The sequence below is a fragment of the Chiloscyllium punctatum genome, chromosome 39 (assembly GCF_047496795.1).
Source record: "Chiloscyllium punctatum isolate Juve2018m chromosome 39, sChiPun1.3, whole genome shotgun sequence".
In the NCBI taxonomy this organism is placed as follows: Eukaryota; Metazoa; Chordata; class Chondrichthyes; order Orectolobiformes; family Hemiscylliidae; genus Chiloscyllium; species Chiloscyllium punctatum.
The window spans coordinates 28,532,385-28,545,273 of NC_092777.1; the positions used below are offsets into that span (position 1 = coordinate 28,532,385).

The 12,889-nt window shown below is 40.0% G+C and overlaps 1 long non-coding RNA gene across 1 annotated transcript in view; it reads right to left on the reverse strand.

The window, feature by feature from the left end:
* Positions 1-10,611, reverse strand: part of LOC140463903 (uncharacterized) — a 54,895-nt gene extending 44,284 nt beyond the window's left edge. The window contains exon 1 of the long non-coding RNA XR_011954813.1: positions 10,475-10,611. This is a non-coding gene — a long non-coding RNA (uncharacterized lncRNA). The remainder of the gene's footprint in view (positions 1-10,474) is intronic.
* Between the last annotated feature and the right edge of the window lie 2,278 nt (positions 10,612-12,889).

Below are 12,889 nucleotides of genomic sequence, written 5' to 3' on the forward strand. Positions count from 1 at the left end.
GTGACTCATAGCAATATGGCTGCATTTTAATTGCCCTCTGGAAAGGCTGAGCCAATCACTCACTTCTTGGGAAATTAGGGATAGGCAACAAAGGCTGGCCTTACCAATAACGCTCACAATCCATGAACCAAAAAAGAATGGAAAAAACTCAAAACACTTCCATTAATAATTAACTTGAACTGTTATGACAAGGTGCAAAACCAATTAATTATGAGCGGTTGTAAATAAATTCCTTGCAAATTGTGAAAATCACCATCCTATAAATTTAGTTCGTAAAACAACTTATTAAGCTCTAGTCTGCCTGCTTAACACTCTTATTAATGGTTACACTACACTTCTTCAGACAATAGATGTATTTAACTGTTTGATTAAATTAAAACAAAATGGTGAAAATATTTTCAAAAAGCATAAAAAATGAATGGCCACCTTTTTTTAGTTTGAAGTGTTTGTTAATGGTGGCTTGATTTTAGATGATGAGTAACCTCTGTGGGTTCCTGGAATGCGATTGATCTCACAAGCTGGTTGTACGCTAGCAGTCAGATGCCTGTGTAAAGTTTGGAGCAACATTTTGAGCAATGGCTAGAGATGAGTGTTGCATTTCATTGGCATCAAACCAACATGCAACAGCCTAGTGTGAGAATCCAGTATCGCCACCACCTGAGGAATTTAATACATGATCAGAATGAGCATGGGCGCGTTAATTATAACTGGGACATTGGCTACAACTCCTGCAGTTCAAACTTTAAGCTGGCTTTTTATTTATAGAATGTAATCTGCTTTGCAAACTGGTCGATGACACTAATTTGAAGACAGTGACTGTTAAACCTGGGTTTGTAAGTGCTGGTTCCATGGTAACCACAAACTGCCAAAGTGCCAATGGAATGTTTCCAGCTACTTCTGTCATGATCTGCATGGACCACCTGACATTAATGTGGGTGTGCCAAGCCTGCATCAGGCATATCCAGTATGAGTGGATCCTGATATCAGGTTGGTTGTAAAGTGGCTTTGGCACATGCTATGACCTGTTAACACCTTTTCATAATCACTGTCAGCATGTGTTCAGCCACACAAATGCTCACCAGAGTATTACTTTAAGGGGAAAATGATCTGAAGTGTTTTTAAGTTGCTTTTGCTAGTACAGGATTAGTGGAAGTGCCAGGCCTCTTTATTGGAGGAGATTTACAAACCTTTTGGTCTTTTGACAGCCTAATATTAGAATATCACACAGAAATCAAATCAGTTGTTCAAACTGTCAGGTGTTATGATCATACCTGATGTTGTTACTGGATAAGTCAGATGCCAGACTAAAATCTGGCTTGATAGATCATATTTTGATTTTTAAAAACTAAAAGAGGTTATCTAAAAGCAAGCATGTAGTGATGCAGATTTAATTTCAACAACAAAACAGAAGTTGGTTAGACAAAAGAAAATAAGATTGAATAAATCAGGCTATTTACATATAACACAAGTTGAAAGATTTTAAAACACACAGTACAACACAATCCCATCTTTCCCAACACCATTATTTTACCAAATTTAAATAAGAGAAGAGTTCACTTCTCTATTATATCTATGGGTTTAATATCACCTTTTTTTAATTCCAGCTCTTGAGAGTTTGGAACCTCTTTCATGGATTAGTCACACATCTCAATTTAGAATTTCTCACCTTCGAATATCCCTTGAGATTTCTAACTAAACACTTCCGCTCTGGAACTTTCAAACAAAAATGCTGAAGGAACATATTTCCTAATTATTCTAAATTATCTCCATTCTTCAGGAAAAACTATTTTACACAACTACTTTCTATCAAGAATGTTACAAAATGAAATCACCACTTTTCCAAGCTATATTTCTTGCACCTACATAAAAAAATGTAGATACTTCTAAACAGAAAGCAAGCTATTGCTCCACAATGTTTGGTCATAAAACTCTCTCAATACAAAAAAAAAATCCACAGGGCTCCCTCTCTCATATTGGCTTTTAAAGAAATCATGTTTCCAGAAATATGGGCAAGTTAATCATTCAAACCCCTCATATACATAGACCAAACATCAGGTGCCATTAGTTCAAAATCCAATCTGTGAACCAAATGTACTAAAATACAATTATAAATTCACTCCATGTATCACAGCTCCCTGCCCCCAGAAGAACAAAATAATTATCTTTAAGAGGCATTTTCATTACCTATAAAAATGATTTTAACATAATTTTAATGTCACATTAACAGTAATAACATATTGACATTAATCATGAGCTACACAGCAACCATTTTAGGTAAGTCCATGCAGATCACATCCCTCAATGTCCTTCAAACCTGCTCTTGATAATGTGTCTGTGACACATTTTTTTCTCTAAGCATATGTGCAATTTTCAAATTTTACGCTTACAGAATTGAGCTCCATTGAAACAGTCATACAGTCCTGAAATCTTTACAAGAAAATTCAAGGACTGCAGTCCATACAAATAACAGTTGATTTCACATTGATGCTGATGTATATTTTTAAATTCTGCAGAGCCAGCCCAAGTCTCTAAAACTGAATCTTATGCTTTTTTGGCTGTTTTCATATTCTGCCAAGTTTTTTGCAGCAGTATCTGCTACAAGACTATGAAAGTTTTTTCAATGCATCTTGCTAAATTTGCTCCATTAACTACCTAACTCACCTTGTGATAATCCCTCACATCCAATCCTGGTCCCATTGTTCCACACATTGTGCCCAGCAATTCAACACTGCCAAGCTATTCTGGAATTCACCCAGCACCTTTACTTTCCCATCATCTGTAAAAGACTGCTGTGCACCCAGACATGTACTGTCAGTCCACTGCTGCCCTGCATCATTCCTAATATTTGCCCTAGACATTGCAAGCGGGAGAAATTACTGCCCTACTTTCATGGCAGGGACCTGAAGGTCCTGACAGACAGGTGGTGCAGAGGTGGGACATCTCTTTCTCAGGATAACCAAAGGAAACCACAACACCAAACCATGCCAGTCTAGTCCAAAGTTGCCATCTGGACTAAAATGGACTGTCTGGAGAAATGCCCAGCAATGCAGGAGGAAGGTCAATGACCTTTTCCATTCCACCATCATTAGAGCCACCATCTTTGATATTAGATTAGATTAGATTACTTACAGTGTGGAAACAGGCCCTTCGGCCCAACAAGTCCACACCGCCACGCCGAAGCGTAACCCACCCATACCCCTACATCTATATCTACATCTACCCCTTACCTAACACTACGGGCAATTTAGCATGGCCAATTCACCTGACCTGCACATCTTTGGACTGTGGGAGGAAACCGGAGCACCCAGAGGAAACCTACGCAGACACGGGGAGAACGTGCAAACTCCACACAGTCAGTCGCCTGAGGCGGGAATTGAACCCGGGTCTCCGGCGCTGCGAGGCAGCAGTGTTAACCACTGTGCCACCGTGCCGCTCACAAATCTTCTCGCAATCTCACAATCACTCTATCCCAACCACCTATCAAGATACATGCTCTAAATCTCTCACTATTGCCTGCAATCTCTACCTTCATGTATTCTCACCCAAGTAGCTCTATATCCCAAAGAGATTCTATACATGGCTCTCGTTGTCAGGATGCTGTATGTCACACTGTATGGAGGAGTGGGTGTTGCTGTCATCTGCAGGGTCTGCCAGTATTGACGCTTCTTTGATCTAACAGCCTGTTCTGTTTCTTATGTTCTGTACGAAGCCAGATCCCTGCCAACAGAAGTCAGGGATCCAGCCACTTAGGGGATGTTGGTTGCAACAGCTGCCTTGCTAAGGAGGAGAAGGCAGATGCTGGAGCAGCAGGTGTCATAGGGAGGCCAGGAGCAGCAGGCAGGCTGCCACAAAGGCTGAGAATCAGGCAGTACACGGAGTCTCTCAAGATGGAGCGGGATTGTAGGAGGGGTAGAGGCTTTTGCCTCGATAATTGTTCTGCATAATTGATGGAGGCAAAGAGACTGTTGAGGAATTAAGAGAATAGGAATAATGTTCCAAGGAGAAGGAAGAGGATGAAGACATTGAGCTGGAGGAAGCTCTCATTGTGTATGAGAGAGCTCAGCTGTTTTAGGCACTACAAGCCAATCGGGTTCTGATTAACCCCCACTTCCCAATGGATGAGAGCTGCAGAAGTCATGCATGGACTGGAAAATAGTTGTTGGTCATCATGCATTATGGGTGAACTGCCACCTCTATTGGGTTTTTTTTCTGTTCACTTTTGCTGACTGTAAATAAAAACTAATTCTCTGAATGCTTGCCTGCCTATGACAGATCCCCATTGGACAATAGTAAGACGCTGGTCTGCAGTGAACAAGTTAGAGGTCACTTAGAGAATGTGGTACGGTAGGATGAGGCTAAGGACAGATAAGCTGCATGGCCTAGTGGTTAGACAGAAACTGGGGCAAGGAAATCTAGTTATATGTGTGAAGAGGTGTCAGCTATGCCAAATATACATCATGAGCAGCAAGGGTTTGGGTCTACTGTGCCATTACAATGCTAACGATGGACAATTCTGAAGTCCCAACACTTGGTAAAGTTGTTCGACTAGGGTATAAAGATGGCACAGGTGGCAAGGATGCCAGTCCATTCCAGGATATCTAATAAGTGGCAAGTACTTCTGGCCAAGGTGAATGGGACAATTAAAGTGGCATGGGACAGGAGGAGTGCTATAGGGAGGGGTAGGTGGTTAATGACATAGTGTTTTTACAATGTAGCAAGAAATCTCGCCAGGTCTCACGAAGAAAGTAACATGTAACCAATAGGATCATAAGATCCATCCCCTGGTGGACACCATGAGATGTTAGTGTTCCCAAAATGTTGTTTTGTTTAGATCAAAGGACATTGAGGATAGATGTGAAAGAGGTGTACAAGATCGTGACAGGTTCAGATCAAATACAGAAATAAAAGCACAGGTTCCAGTAGTCATAGACCCAAGGCTTGAGGCAAGAGGTGCAGGGGACAATGTACAGAAGAACTTTAATAAGCAGCAAATAGCAATGTCCTGCAAGGTTGGTAGAAGCAGCAATGACCACTGACTTCAATAGGAAATTATCTGGGCATGAAGAAAATAAATGTGCGTGGCTCTGAGAATTCAGTAAGAGAATGGAACTGAATGGAATGTGCGATGGGAAGACAACATAGACCTGATAGGCTGAATAGAATTCTTTGTGCAGTCATGATACCACTCAGATTTTCACCTCAGCTTGAGCTCTCATTCACATTGAAATAATTCCAGCAGGAGCTTTTACGAAAGTGACATAGCACACATAAAGATGTCACAATTTAAAGTACCAAATGTGAAATGATTCATTTTGGTAAGAAGAATGAGGAAAGACAGTACAAAACAAATGATACAACACTAAAGGGGATCGGAAGGGGAGGGAGCTGACTGTGTGTATGCACAAGAGGGTGGCAGCAGAGTTTAACAGCATGGTCGATAAAATATTGAGTATCTTAGGTTTTATTAATAGGGAAATGGAGTTGAAGCAGTTTATGTTGAAGTTGTACAAGGCACTAGTTCAATCTCAGCTGGAGTGTTGCATATAATTCTGGGTGCCACACTGAACGAAGGGTATGAAGGCATTGGAAAAAGGGTGGAAAAGATTCACTTGAATAGTCTCAAGATTAAGGAACTTCAGTTATGAAAGAAAATTGGAAAGGTTAGTGCTATTTCCCTTGGAGAAAAGTAGGCTGAGAGATTATATAATAGTCATTCAAATATTAAGGGGGCTGAACAAGATAGCTAGGAAGAAACTGTTCCTACTCAATCAAAAATGAGAAAACAATGTTTTCTCCATGAGGCTTCAACTGCTCTGAACTTAATGACATTTGTCAGCTAAAATTTTAAAAGGAAATCCCTCTCTTGTCAAAGAAGGACAATGGTAAATACTTAGTCCATCGGGAAAAGCATTCATGCAGGGAAACAAAATATAAAACTGGTTATAGTTAATTTGAACTTGCAAATAATCAGATAAGATTTCAATTTCTCTGCTTCAATGAATTTCCTAAGCACTCCAATTCCATATCCCAATTAGTTTGGTTAATTTAACAGCTGTAAAACCTGAACATCTGCAGTAACTCATCTTCTGATAGGATCAAGGTCCATAGTTTAGGACATAAAGATTGGAATACTAGTGTACAAATATATAGACAACACTGGAAAACAAACATGGAGGGAATATATTGGAATCAATTCCTGCACAGCACTTGTTGCAATTCTTAAAGCAAAATTGTTTTTTACAATTTGACTGCCTTCCCTCAGAACTGCGTCATTAGTAATTAGCTTAACCTGACTTACTCCATTAAAGCAATGTCTCAGCACAAGTTTGGAGTTCAGAAGAAGTCATATTGGTCTCAAAACGTTAACTCTTTTCCCCTCTCCACAGATGCTGCCAGACCTGTCGAGTTTCTCTAGCATTTGCAGCTTTGTATTTTGCTTCAGCTCAAATTATGTTTCTACAACTTGTGCTCCATTCACGTGAAATATGACAAATTAAATAAGTTGAGGTTGTACAGGACATTGGTGAGGCCTAATCTGGAGTACAGTGTCCAATTCTGGTTGCCCAGTTATAGGAAGGGTATTATTAAACTGGCCAGAGGAGCTCACCAGGATGTTGCTGCGTATGGAAGGTTTGAATTATAAAGAAAGGCTGGTTAGGCTGGGACTTCACACTGGAGTGTTGGAGGTTGAAAGCTGACCTTATAGAGGTTTATAAAATCATGAGGGGTATAGATAGCATTAATAGTAGGTGTATTTTCCCACAATGGAGGATTTCATGACTAGGGGGCATTTTTAAAGAAAGAGGAGAGAGATTTTAAAAAGACATGAGGGGCACACCTTTTACACAGGGAGTGGTTCACATGTGGAATGAACTTCCTGAAGAAGTGGTGGATGTGGGCACAGTTATAAGATTTAACAGGTAAGTACATGAACAGGAAAGGTTTGGAGGGATATGGGCCAGGCAGGCAGGCAGGACTAGATTAGATTAGATTACCAACAGTGTGGAAATAGGCCCTTCGACCCAACAAGTCCACACCGACCCTCCGAAGAGCAACCCACTCAGTCCCATTCCCCTACATTTTGCCCCTAACTAATGCACCTAGTACTACGGGCAATTTATCATGGTTAATTCACCTAACCTGCACATCTTTGGACTGTGAGAGGAAACCAGAACACCCGGAGGAAAGACACGCAGACACGGGGAGAATGTGCAAACTCCACACAGACAGTTGCCCGAGGTGGGAATTGAACCCAGGTCTCTAGCGCTGTTAGGCAGCAGTGCTAACCACTGAGCCACTGTGCCGCTCAGTGGTTTTTTGTTAGTCCTGTATTTTTTTTTTGTCACTACCTCCCCGAGTCGGGAGTGGGTAATTTGCGCGCCTGCTGCCTTCCTTGGATGTGGTAGCCGTTTCTCAGGCTCCCTCTCCAGAATCGAACCCTGATTCCCCGTTACCCGTGGTCACCATGGTAGGCACAGAAAGTAACATCGAAACTTGATAGGACAGACATTCGAATGAGTCATCATCGTCACGAGGACTTGCAATCTGCCTGAGGTTATCTCGACTCACTAAAGCTGCCGGGCGAGCTCAGATTGGTTTTCGTCTGATAAATGCGTGCATCCCCACATGGGTCAGCACTCGTTTGCATGTATTAACTCTAGAATTACCACAGTTATCCAAGTAACGTTTGGAGCGTTTGGGGTTATCTTCGGCATGGACTGGTTGGACCGATGGATCTGCTTCTGTGCTGTAATATTCTATTACTGTATAATCTAAATCTTGGAGATATAGGAGTCCTTTGTCAACGTTAGACTGACTCGTAAAACAAATTAATTTGTTAATTATAAAAATAATTGAAGCATTTTTTGAAAACAAATCCAAGTTCCTACAGAAAACTTGCACATGCACATTCATCTCTATATTTGTTTATAGGCTCATGATGAGCAGAATGCCACTGTACATACAGAACAGAATTTGTAATTCCCAGCTCACAGCAATCCCAAAAGAAATTTGATTTAGCTTCCTTTGGATGCCTGCTCCAAACATTTCATTCTGAATGCTGCCAGTGATTATTCCCTTAAATGTAAGTTGCCTAAACAATTGTCCTCAGTGGACACCTCACATTTTCCAGTTGCATCCTTTGGATCACTTTCCCATCTGTGGCTGTATAAATTGATCACAGCTTGTTCCAAAAATATGGTGTCTATTATTTTTAAGCAGGATGTTTTATATCTAAATCATATTTTTTCTGAGTTTTTCCTTTTTCCAAGAGGGAAAGGGAAGGCTACAGGGAAAGGGCGGCTAATGCAGGATAGTTGGACAGCTCTTTCACACAGTTGGCATAGGCACATTGTGTCAAATGGTCTCTTTCTATGCTATAAGTTTAAGTGATTCTAAAATTGAATCTCAAGTCGCAAAATCAGCCATATCAAAAAAACTACTCCATTTGACTTTTCTTTTCCTTCATCAAGGTGGATTTGAGCTATATAATGAAAGGCTGAACAGACCGGGGCTGTTTTCCCTGGAGCATCGAAGGCTGAGGGGTGACCTTATAAAGGTTTACAAAATTATGAGGGGCATGGATAGGATAAATAGACAAAGTCCAGAACTAGAGGGCATAGGTTTAGGGTGAGAGGGGAACAAGATATAAAAGAGACCTAAGGGGCAACTTTTTCATGTAGAGGATATTACGTGTAATGGAATGAGCTGCCAGAGGAAGTGGTGGAGGCTGGTACAATTGCAACATTTAAAAGGCATTTGGATGGGTATGTGAATGGGAAGGGTTTGGAGGGATGTGGACCGGGTGCTAGCAGGTGGGACGAGATTGGGTTGGGATATCTGGTTGGCATGGACGGGTTGGAGCAAAGGGTTTGTTTCCATGTTATACACCTCTATGATTCTATGACTCTATAATATCATTTTGAATGCTATAAAATGCAACAGAAAAATAATCACATTCCCTTACCTCTAAAATTCCACTGAAAAACATAATCCACAAACATATTAATGCTACACTTGACTCTCACACTACAATAATGGATCTTCTGACATCTTAGTACATTTAACATTGATACTTTGTTCAAAAACACACTTGCACCCCAAAATCTATATTGCAGTGTGACTTATAATTAATATATAACTTAGTAGAGGTGAGGTGTCACAATACACTTTGGGAGTACAAGTTCCTGAATGTGTTCCTTCACATGCCCTTTTTACAATGGAGCTATGGAGAGTGATGGGCAGATGGACAAGGTGATAAGCTTCTTTCCATCTCAGGGTCAACCAGAATCTCTTTAAATCTTACCAACTGCCATTGGCAAATGTTGGAAGAATTTGTAGGTTTGAGTTTAAGTAATGTTTGACTTGTGAAGAAAGTGAGGATTGCTGAAGCTGGAGATCAGAATCGAAGAGTGTGGTGCTGGAAAAGCACAGCCAGTCAGACAGCATCTGAGAAGCAGGGGAATCAATGTTTCGAGCATAAGCCCATTTCCTGATGGAGTGCTTATGCTCAAAACATCGACTCTCCTACTTCTCGGATGCTGCCTGACCAGCTGTGCTTTTCCAGCACCGCACTCTTCAACTAATGTTTGATCACATGATGAAACATTTTTGATGACCATCGTTGGACTTGGAGGTCCAACACACAGGCAGGAATGCTACTCATTGCATCACAAGACCTCATAAACTAAACAATCAGTTACAAAACAAGCAAATATATAACAATCGTGTAGTGACAAAAATAGACAAACGATAGATAACAAGAAAGTAGTGGGTGGGATATAAAATGAAGGACAATGTTAAGTAAGAATATGCTAAAAAGTACAAACCAATGCACATGTGCACACTGCAGGACTGAACTATATATATATTTCAGCATTTCAGTCTTCATTGAGGACCTATGCCATGTAAGAAATAGGGTAAAATACCAAAAGAGAAATGCTGGAAAATCTCAGCAGGTCTGGCAGCATCTGTAAGGAGAGAAAAGAGCTGACGTTTCGAGTCTAACTGACCCTTTGTCAAAGCTCCCTTTGTCAAACCCTTTGTCAACCCTTTGTCAAAGGGCTAAATACCTTCCTGGTATAGATTATTAAATTTAATTTACCTTCTGAATTGAATTGATTGCTCTGGAGGTAACCAATTCTAAAATTGGTTAGTTGCATAATGGATTTTCCAAACTTTGTGCAACTGTTAACTCTTCATGTCTGGAGCGGTTTTGAGCTCAATAACACTGACATTAGGCAAGATCACCTTAAATGGAGTGCACCAAATTAGTGACAAAATTATTTTGTAACACCAGAGGAAAAAATAACTGAGGGGTTTGTTGTCGTTGTGCTCAAACTAATGATACATGAATAACAGCAAGTCCAAAAAAGCTGGCAGCAATGTATAGCAAACCCAGGGTTGGATGTCTGATCTCTTTTATACCATTTTGGCCTCATTGTAATTGGAAAACCAGCATTTCAAACTCACTTACCCATGTTGTGCAGAATTGTGCATTCTGCTCCCCAGCTACACCCTTCACTTTTATCTGATGTGTTCCTCATCTCATGATAGTTTTGAGAACGTCAGATGAATTGCAGCAAAAAAAAATGCAGTGGGAGGGAACTAGAGAAGAATTCAAGATGAATCTACGATTGGGGAAGAGTGGAAAGAAGAGTGAGAATTTACATTTGAGGGAAACAGAAGGAGAAACATTTCCATGAGAGGAAATGGGACAATGGGGTGGACTGGAGGAAGGTTTCGTATTACGGCTGTTGAAAGGATTAACTCTTGGATGTTTCAAAAGAAAGTATGAATGTATGTCCAAGATAGCATACAATTTCTCTATGAAATGAGAGAAATCAGTTCAGATTTTGCCACAAGCCTCCACTGTACAGGTGATTTAATGTTGAGTATATCTACAGCATAATGTGTCAGCATGTTGAATGAAATCTAAATATTGTCAAATGCAGATTAAACAAATCTCGGCACAATTCAAATGCAATGTAAAATAACTGCTGGTCATTCATATTTACTATTGCTATGTAGAAAATCCAATGAAAAAACATAATTTCTGTGCAAAATACTTACTCATTTTTTAAGATTCAACCATACTAAGTGTTTCAATGCTCCAAAACATCTGTTTAGAAACCTGAGCAGGGGTCTATGAATATATACATGGAAATTATGTCAGAGCAATCACTGCAGAAAAACTGGATGCTTGAGATAAGCATCCAAAGATATCCCCTGTCAATACACAAGCATTTCGATGCCCATCTACACAAGATGAAACAGGAGAAAACAATAATCACTGTTCCTCAGTTGGAATTAATTCAATAGGTTTCAAATAACAGTTGGATTTATCCACATAGCTCCAATCTTTAAAAAGAAGTAATTTGAGAGAGCAGCCAAGTAGTACAGAGGTCAAACTATTCATCTCATACTTCTGTTATTGCAGGTTTGAGCTTGACTGAAATTCTGCTTCGCCTGCCAATACATGCATTCAGCTGACTGTTTAATGGGAAGCATTAAAGAGGAGGAAAGTAAATCTTGTGCAGGATCTTTTATGGTTCTATAATGCAAATTGATATTTTGTGTGATAACAAAACATGGATAACAAAGTGTATTTGTGAAGATGATAGGATTACTTCTCCATAATTCTTCCTGAAATTGAGCAGAATTACAAAGGAAAATGCAGAAAATCCAGATCCACATTCACTCCCATCTACCAACCCAAATGGAACTTTTCTCCACCCATCTGTGCTGCAGCTAACCACTATGCCCCCTCCCCCAAATCCCCTGTTGGATTCCCCCTTTCCACTGCAGACACTGCCGTTTTCTGAGCTTGCAATCTGGTAGGTCCTGCAACATCATCAAGTCTTAGACCTTTCCTACAGAAGGTGAAGGCATATAGCAGCCATATCCACTTCTTATTAGACCTCGAGATGCACCTTCTAAAGTAGTTCATGTAATCAGTGAGAGCCATCCTTCTAATGTACTGGACATTTCAACCCCTTTAAGCTTCCTCATTGCCTGATGTAATGCTGCTGCCTGGTTGCCTCATGATATACAGACAGTCTCCAAACAGAAAGTGGGTCAGGTTTGCATTAGATCAAAGACCCAGCCCAACCCCCCTCTCCCCGCACCCCACCCCCCCACCCCCCAATACCAGAGCTCTTCCTGCAGATTTCTTAACATAATTACTTAAAATCAATAGAGAGCACAAATCACAGCTCTGAAATCTGCAAAACATAAGCTTTCAATTCAGCTAATAACAGTCTTGTGATGATGAAAGGTATTCTTTCCATGAAAGCACATTAGTCAAACCAATGGATAATTATTCTAAATGCTCCACATTTTATGTTGACTGGTGTGAGTCAACATCACATTCAGTTGTTTACACCAGTGATGTGATATGCATTATAGACATTAGCCAGTATAACAGTACAACATAGTCATTCTGAAGGTAACTCTACAAGCAATCTATAAAACTTAAAATCTATCAATATGGTATGTATTATTGATAGTTAAGAAACGACAAGTCATTATCTAAAGTTATATCAAAAAACTATAAAATAGCTCTATATATGTATATGGCTATGTACATATGGATGGCAGATGAAGTGCAATATAGTGAAAAATAGAAGGTACTGCAAAGAGGAAAGGAAATATGGGAAACATATGCCCTTCATGAACAATGTTCAAGCAGCTAAGAATGAACTTGGAAGAGATTTAGAAGTTTTATTAGACTTGATATATTCAACCAGTAGATAGCATTAACCATTAAAGAAAATAATTGGCTGAAATAATTAGCCAGGAAAGTAGAAGATAAGGCAAAGGAGTAATGATTGATATAGTCCTCTGGTCTGAATATTTCTGGGATTTGGGTCCATTTCTGGTCAGCAAGATA